This window comes from Centruroides sculpturatus, unplaced genomic scaffold, assembly GCF_000671375.1.
Source record: "Centruroides sculpturatus isolate CEXI.00-Female unplaced genomic scaffold, Cexi_2.0 scaffold1344, whole genome shotgun sequence".
Lineage (NCBI taxonomy): Eukaryota > Metazoa > Arthropoda > Arachnida > Scorpiones > Buthidae > Centruroides > Centruroides sculpturatus.
Genome location: NW_019385699.1, coordinates 1 through 8,488, shown reverse-complemented (window position 1 = coordinate 8,488; position 8,488 = coordinate 1). Strand labels below are relative to the sequence as shown.

Below are 8,488 nucleotides of genomic sequence, written 5' to 3'. Positions count from 1 at the left end.
ACGATTTTCGTGTCTTTTGCCAGCTAAATTGTCAAAGCCATTCTTATTCCACGCACTAATTTCATTTGAAAATAGTAGGCGAGCCAACAAAACAATTTTTGCATTTTTATGCATTTACAGAGCCATTTTATCGTGAAAATGTCGAACAAATTTTTTTATTGAAGCGTTTATATTTAACTTGGGCATTGGCCTTTCTCTTTTAATAATGTTTTCTTTTTCATTATATGATCTCGAACCAAAACTTTTTAAAAATGAATTTTCAATAACGCAATTACATTCTAAATCGCTAGCTATAAGGGCTAAAATTCAAAATAATATAATAAAAACTTACTTGGTGAAATAAAATGTGTGGTGGATATACATACCTGGTACAAAATATTCTTCAATTGTATGAATATACTTTTAAAGAAAATTATAATTAAATATAGCTTTGTAAAGAAACTACATAAAAATAACATAAAATCTTCTTTACTTTTTAAAATCTTAACCACTTAGTCAAATAGCACCCTACGAGTGGAATCGGAGACGGTCATGCTAGGTGTGCGGTGCGTGCATACACGCGGGCTGCCAAATCCCCAGGGTGCCCATACCGGTTAATGTCAAATGCCTCTTTTGTCGCATCACTAGTATATCTCAAAGGACGCGACAGGGTTGTTGTAAATTTTAAACGTTTCTCATCATAGCTGTAAAAATCTAAATATGTTAAACTTAATAGTCATTTGTTTTCTAACTAATTCGTTTTAGGACCAGGTGTCCTCCGAAATTTCCAAAATTTACAACTTTTCGGTCACTCTCGTTGAACTGGAAAAATTTCTGTCTTTATTACATCTAATACAGTATTTCGAAGAAATCAGTCCCCACTGTACTCGGCTATAGATTGGTTCGGTTAAGCTTTTGTTTAAGTAATATTCCGGCTCTTTCGTCAGGGTTTTGTTTATGTCCCCAATTCCCTAATCGCTTAATTATTTAACTACTTCTTAAGTAGAAATAAGTCGACTTTACTTTGTACTCGAATATTTGTAGTCTCGGGAAAAAAGTAGAAAGACAAATTTTTATGACAAACGGATACATAAATCGTAAATTTAAGGAAAATAAATTCTAGAGCTTTTTCCGTACCTCATGCATCTCTCTCATTCATTAAATTTAGTTGTAAATTATGCTGTCAAAGTAACAGTGAATTTTTAACATTGTATTGTACAAGAATTGTACACTTGTTTTCTACATCCCCTTATAGATGGGACATACGAAATCGCAACATCACTGGTTTAACATTTAAGTCCGTAAGTAATATAAGATGGGAGAGCAAAATAAAAGCAGAATATATATATATATATCAAATATTTTAATGGATTTTTTTTAAACTCTTGCCAACTATACAGAACTATCATAAAAGCATACCAATAAACTCTCATCTGTTGAATTAAGTTATAAATCTACTCGCGGTTCACGTAATGGGACGAGGGCGGCCAGATATCTAGCGGGCGGGCGGCTGACAGCCCGGAACCGGTCTTGGATAGAATCATTGGAAGCGTTATACCATATTTTGGTGTGTAGCATTTACCAGCTAAACCACATGAGGTTGGTGCTATGCCTATAATCTGACTGCTTTACACCGTTCAAATATTTTCGCTGAGGAAGCTGTCCCGTATTCGACAATGCAGCGCTTCCATTCCGCCACCGATATTCGAATATACAACTGCAATTTTATCGTTTTTTTCTCATGTAGTATAGAAATTTATAATAAGATACATAATGCGGTTATAATAAAATATTAATTTCAATTAATTTAAAGTACGTTAAAATATGAAAATAATCGCGCAATATGTATTTATATTTAAGAAAATACGAGGAATGCGGCGCTTCCACCGCTTCCAAGGACGACACGCCGCTGCTCTTCTTTCACTCCACTCCATGACACGCGGAATTCAAGTAGACTCGTCGTGCAAGCGAGCGCTTCAAAGAAGCGTGAAGCTTGGATAAGCTATTTAACGTATTGTACCGTAACATTACACTGTCAAATTTGCAATGAACACTCAGTCGCGTCGTGATGATATCGTAAGGTCAGCTTAACATCGAATTCTAATAAATTTTATTATATTTATTTTCAAAGATATTCAAGTTAATTCAGCTGTTTACATACTTTAAGAAAGAATTTAAAATAATTTTACAAATTCATAAGTAACTAATACCTAGTGATCCCAAATAATTTAAAATACTTCCATAACTGCGAAATTACTGCTGAGAAAAAGTACCAGAACTCTACAAGTTAAAAAAAAAAATGTATTCTCATTGTAACAAAATTGCGAATAACACAACAAAAGATACCGATTCTCAGCTTAACACCGAACTATTTAAATGGCTTATGTAATTCAAGTTATTTTATAACAAAAAATCTAATATTCATACGTCGCTAAAAGTTTGACGTAAACAATTCAAGAATTAAACAATCGTTCAAACAATTCATTATTGAAGAAACAATACTTGTGACAACAAAGAAGATAATTTCAAGTATTGTAAAAGTTATACATTTATTTTGCATTTAAAACATTAATAATACTTCTACGATCGTAATTATATTTGATTAAGTAACTGAAATTCATCACTTATAGTTCGAATTCTAAATAAAAGATAATTACAGTTTCTTCAGTTCAACGGAAACATCTCCTACCTGCCTAATAAGGGATTGACATAGATGAAAGAAGAAAAGCAATCAAAACAACATGAAGAAAAGAAGATGCAGACTTGAAACAACAAGATACATAATACGATAATTAGTACAGTATAGTAAGTATAGTAATTCTTGTGCCCGGAAGCACGCCTTCATTGCAAGGGACCCGGGGGCAAGTCCATGACACATTGGTACAAATACACGATTGATATTACATGTCCGAGACAAATTGGATCAGATACACGATTCATTTCTTAATACTCGATTACGATTACTTTTCATTCGTCGTTGCTATATTTCGTAAGAAAATTCTTGTGCCCGGGAGCACGCCTTCATTGCGTGGGATCCGGGGGCAAGTCCATGACACATTGGTACAAATACACGATTGATATTACAAGTCCATGGCGAATTGACACAAATACACGGTTGATATTACAAGTCCATGGCGAATTGATACAAATACACGGTTGATATTACAAGTCCATGGCGAATTGATACAAATACACGGTTGATATTACAAGTCCATGGCGAATTGATACAAATACACGGTTGATATTACAAGTCCATGGCGAATTGATACAAATACACGGTTGATATTACAAGTCCATGGCGAATTGATACAAATACACGGTTGATATTACAAGTCCATGGCGAATTGATACAAATACACGGTTGATATTACAAGTCCATGGCGAATTGATACAAATACACGGTTGATATTACAAGTCCATGGCGAATTGATACAAATACACGGTTGATATTACAAGTCCATGGCGAATTGATACAAATACACGGTTGATATTACAAGTCCATGGCGAATTGATACAAATACACGGTTGATATTACAAGTCCATGGCGAATTGATACAAATACACGGTTGATATTACAAGTCCATGGCGAATTGATACAAATACACGGTTGATATTACAAGTCCATGGCGAATTGATACAAATACACGGTTGATATTACAAGTCCATGGCGAATTGATACAAATACACGGTTGATATTACAAGTCCATGGCGAATTGATACAAATACACGGTTGATATTACAAGTCCATGGCGAATTGATACAAATACACGGTTGATATTACAAGTCCATGGCGAATTGATACAAATACACGGTTGATATTACAAGTCCATGGCGAATTGATACAAATACACGGTTGATATTACAAGTCCATGGCGAATTGATACAAATACACGGTTGATATTACAAGTCCATGGCGAATTGATACAAATACACGGTTGATATTACAAGTCCATGGCGAATTGATACAAATACACGGTTGATATTACAAGTCCATGGCGAATTGATACAAATACACGGTTGATATTACAAGTCCATGGCGAATTGATACAANTGTTATCGACTCAATTTCATATTTATTTTCACATTTTCACTTCGCGGTCCTTCTCTGTTCTTTCTACGTTATTTACACATGTAGGACATTTCATTGTTATCCACATTTGATATAATCACTTATCACATACTGCCATGACGCTCATGTCTGTCCGCTTCAACTGTCAAGAATTAACGCGATTGGCGAAGCGTAGTGACAGCGGGCCAATAGAGAGCGGGGTCCTTGCCATAATGCGGTTTGCGCGGCAATTTTCGTACGCGCGATAATCGAGCCGAATAGTTTGGCCGAATATTCGGTATTCGGCCTGAGGCCGAATATACTATTCGTTACAACACTAATACATATACATTAATTAGTACAAGAATAGTTGAAACATAGGAGTAAAATGTCACAAATTTTATGTCCATCTGCATCAGTTCAACAATTGAAATTATTGGACTTCTCCCAAGAGTTTTCACCATCTTGATTACAGCATACATCAGGTAAGTGTGTATTATTTAATTGTATGCATTGTTAGCGCGTATTTCATTAATTGTAGATTTTATGTTATTTTTATATATGTATACGTGGTATATTCATTACAACACTTCCTTACAAACAGCCCTCACGATAACATTCAAAATTGAATCATTATCTAAGTTGTTCATCGCATCCATTCATTTACATATCATGCGTCACAGCCGTAAACAACCCCGTCACATAACACCAACACCGCTTCCCAAAATCCAACCCTGAGTCCTCGTCCCGGGATGTGGAAACGCCACTCGATGAATTTTTGAATGGCGGCTGAAGGGGCTCTGGTGCACTAGATATACTGGTTCGTTTATAAAATTATATTTTATGAAAAAGTTTATTGTTAATTTAGTTTATTTCACTTAATCGTCTTCCTACTTCAAGTTTAGACAAAATACTCAATAATCATTTAAGTAGAAAGCAGGGCTGTGGAGTCGGAGTCGGAATCGGAGTCGTGGAGTTTTGGTGTTTTAGCCGGAGTCGGAGTCGTCAAAATATCCGCCGACTCCGACTCCTTTTTACTTACCAACTTGTTATGTATATAAAACGGAAAAATATTGGAATCGTGTCAAATTTGCCCCCCCAAGTTTTTTTTTTTTTTTTTTTTTTTTTTGCAAATCTACACGTTTGGAGAACTCCCGAACCCCTCAAAAAAGTCAATACAGGGGAAAAATTCGGGCGAGTGTGTGTGTTGGCGTCTAATTTGTTTAATTTCTTTATTTTCTGTTCTGAGATATTAAACTATCTCAGAATGAGTAATGTTTAAGAAACGAAATGTGGCGCCTATCTGAGTTTTTCGAGGACCAATGCTATCGGCGTTCAGTAAAATATTGAAGTTCTCCCAAAATTTCACCTAACGTTTGCTGTAAATCAGACTCCAAATTTTCAAGATATCATCCGAGAAATTAATCGTTAGTTTGAGATGCCATATTAATAAACAACTGCACTTGAAACTCCTTCACTTTGTATTGAGTTTAAACAAATGTAGCAATTTAGCCTGGAACGTCAACTTTATATACTCGTAACTATCCTGTCACTGAGCGAACTTGCAAACTAATTGATGTTCACCGCCTTCAACTTACCATGGTGAGTCTAAAACGATACGCAGCCAAAAGGCACATTATCGACGAGGGTGGGATTCGAACCCACGCGGGAAAAACCCAATGGATTAGCAGTCCATCGCCTTAACCGCTCGGCCACCTCGTCCTGAAGTACTGCCCTATCTTTCGATACATGCATTTTCGCCAACCACTCAATACTTGGCAATAAGAGTTGCACTCAAAATGTTGGCTGTAGTAGCGTGGCGAGTGATCGGATGATGGCGTCGTCGATAATACGGGACACTGTCTCACAGCAACTTGATTTCGATTCGGGCGATGTGGCATCTTTTCTGCAGTGATATGGCTTTTTATCTTACTGGATGAATGCAGCGTACTGCTACGAACCAGCTGAAATAGTGCCGGTTAGTTTTGCAAACGCACGCAGACAGACTAATCGATGTAATGCAACCTCTACCTGCAACAACATCATGCAAGAAACGAGTTGGGCAGAAACAAAGCACTTGACGTAAATTCGCAGACGTTATATTCGTCCCGTCGATAGCTCAGCTGGTAGAGTGGTAGACTGTAGTAGTGGCTATAGTTATCCATAGGTCGGTGGTTCAAATCCGCCTCGACGGACTTGATTGTTTTTTTCTCACGTTTGGCGTCAAAACTTATGAGAACTAATTCGCAGACGTTATATTCGTTCCGTCGATAGCTCAGCTGGTAGAGCGGTGAGGAGGGCGCTGAGAGCATAGTGGTTTGCAGTGGAAATTTCTGCTTCTGTTCTTTTATCGAATTTTCGTGGAAATTTTTATTTGTTGGTCATAATCTTATATATTTTTGGATTCCGTTTTGCATAAGGATTCTGAAAATGTCGTGTTTGTGAAAATCGGACCATTTTTGAAGAAACTGTTCATTTTTGAAATTTGCGAATATTCGAATTCAATTATCTGAACATATGTGACCGATTAACCGAAGATTGAATCTGATTCTTGACCGCATTGATTACGTGAGTACCATATTTACATTTTGGGGTTCTGGACTCAATATTAAATGAGATATACAAGACTTCCGGTCTATATTTGGACGGTCATAACGGGCTTCCCGTTTAGAATTTAAAATAATATTTAGGCATTTCTATCTAGACATCAAATGCTAATTTATCCGAAAATTTTATGTGTATATCTGCAATAGTTTTCAAATTATCGCAATTTTTAAAATTACAACTTTTTCAACTTTCTTCTGCAGTGCCATCGTCATCGAACTTTCTAGAACTTTAACCGGAAATACCGATTTTTCTCCGTTTTTTTTCATAATTCACTATACATTACCTTAATTTTATTGATTTTGATTACGATATCTCTAACAATTGATATGGAATCAGATTTGCAAATATTTAAAGACAATGCCAATGGCATTATTGAAGAACTTAAAAAATATTCCGTAGAAAACCCAAAATAGGAGTTGCATGCCATCTCACGTATATATTATCACAATTCACTCGGGTAATTCAACTTGCCGAAACAATTCTTAAGAAAAATTGTATTACTGATTACCTTGACCAAAAATTTTCGGCACTTTTAACAAAAGAGGATTTGAAAGGGTTTCGGAAAGATGAAAGTGATAGCACTATAGGAATCTTGACGGACATACAACAAGCTGTTAGTAATATTGGGAAAAGTTCTACAGCTGATTTATTTGACCGAGCAAAAGANCCATAGGTCGGTGGTTCAAATCCGCCTCGACGGACTTGATTGTTTTTTTCTCACGTTTGGCGTCAAAACTTATGAGAACTAATTCGCAGACGTTATATTCGTTCCGTCGATAGCTCAGCTGGTAGAGCGGTGAGGAGGGCGCTGAGAGCATAGTGGTTTGCAGTGGAAATTTCTGCTTCTGTTCTTTTATCGAATTTTCGTGGAAATTTTTATTTGTTGGTCATAATCTTATATATTTTTGGATTCCGTTTTGCATAAGGATTCTGAAAATGTCGTGTTTGTGAAAATCGGACCATTTTTGAAGAAACTGTTCATTTTTGAAATTTGCGAATATTCGAATTCAATTATCTGAACATATGTGACCGATTAACCGAAGATTGAATCTGATTCTTGACCGCATTGATTACGTGAGTACCATATTTACATTTTGGGGTTCTGGACTCAATATTAAATGAGATATACAAGACTTCCGGTCTATATTTGGACGGTCATAACGGGCTTCCCGTTTAGAATTTAAAATAATATTTAGGCATTTCTATCTAGACATCAAATGCTAATTTATCCGAAAATTTTATGTGTATATCTGCAATAGTTTTCAAATTATCGCAATTTTTAAAATTACAACTTTTTCAACTTTCTTCTGCAGTGCCATCGTCATCGAACTTTCTAGAACTTTAACCGGAAATACCGATTTTTCTCCGTTTTTTTTCATAATTCACTATACATTACCTTAATTTTATTGATTTTGATTACNTTTCAAATTATCGCAATTTTTAAAATTACAACTTTTTCAACTTTCTTCTGCAGTGCCATCGTCATCGAACTTTCTAGAACTTTAACCGGAAATACCGATTTTTCTCCGTTTTTTTTCATAATTCACTATACATTACCTTAATTTTATTGATTTTGATTACGATATCTCTAACAATTGATATGGAATCAGATTTGCAAATATTTAAAGACAATGCCAATGGCATTATTGAAGAACTTAAAAAATATTCCGTAGAAAACCCAAAATAGGAGTTGCATGCCATCTCACGTATATATTATCACAATTCACTCGGGTAATTCAACTTGCCGAAACAATTCTTAAGAAAAATTGTATTACTGATTACCTTGACCAAAAATTTTCGGCACTTTTAACAAAAGAGGATTTGAAAGGGTTTCGGAAAGATGAAAGTGATAGC

The 8,488-nt window shown here is 35.6% G+C and overlaps 2 non-coding genes across 2 annotated transcripts; one reads left to right on the top strand and one right to left on the bottom strand.

The window, feature by feature from the left end:
- Positions 1–5,667: 5,667 nt before the first annotated feature.
- Trnas-gcu lies at positions 5,668–5,749 on the bottom strand. The gene has a single exon. It is a non-coding gene; the product is annotated as a tRNA-Ser (tRNA).
- Positions 5,750–6,135: 386 nt separating this feature from the next.
- On the top strand, positions 6,136–6,222 carry Trnay-gua. The gene is given in 2 exon segments: positions 6,136–6,172; positions 6,187–6,222. It is a non-coding gene; the product is annotated as a tRNA-Tyr (tRNA).
- The last annotated feature ends 2,266 nt before the right edge of the window (positions 6,223–8,488 follow it).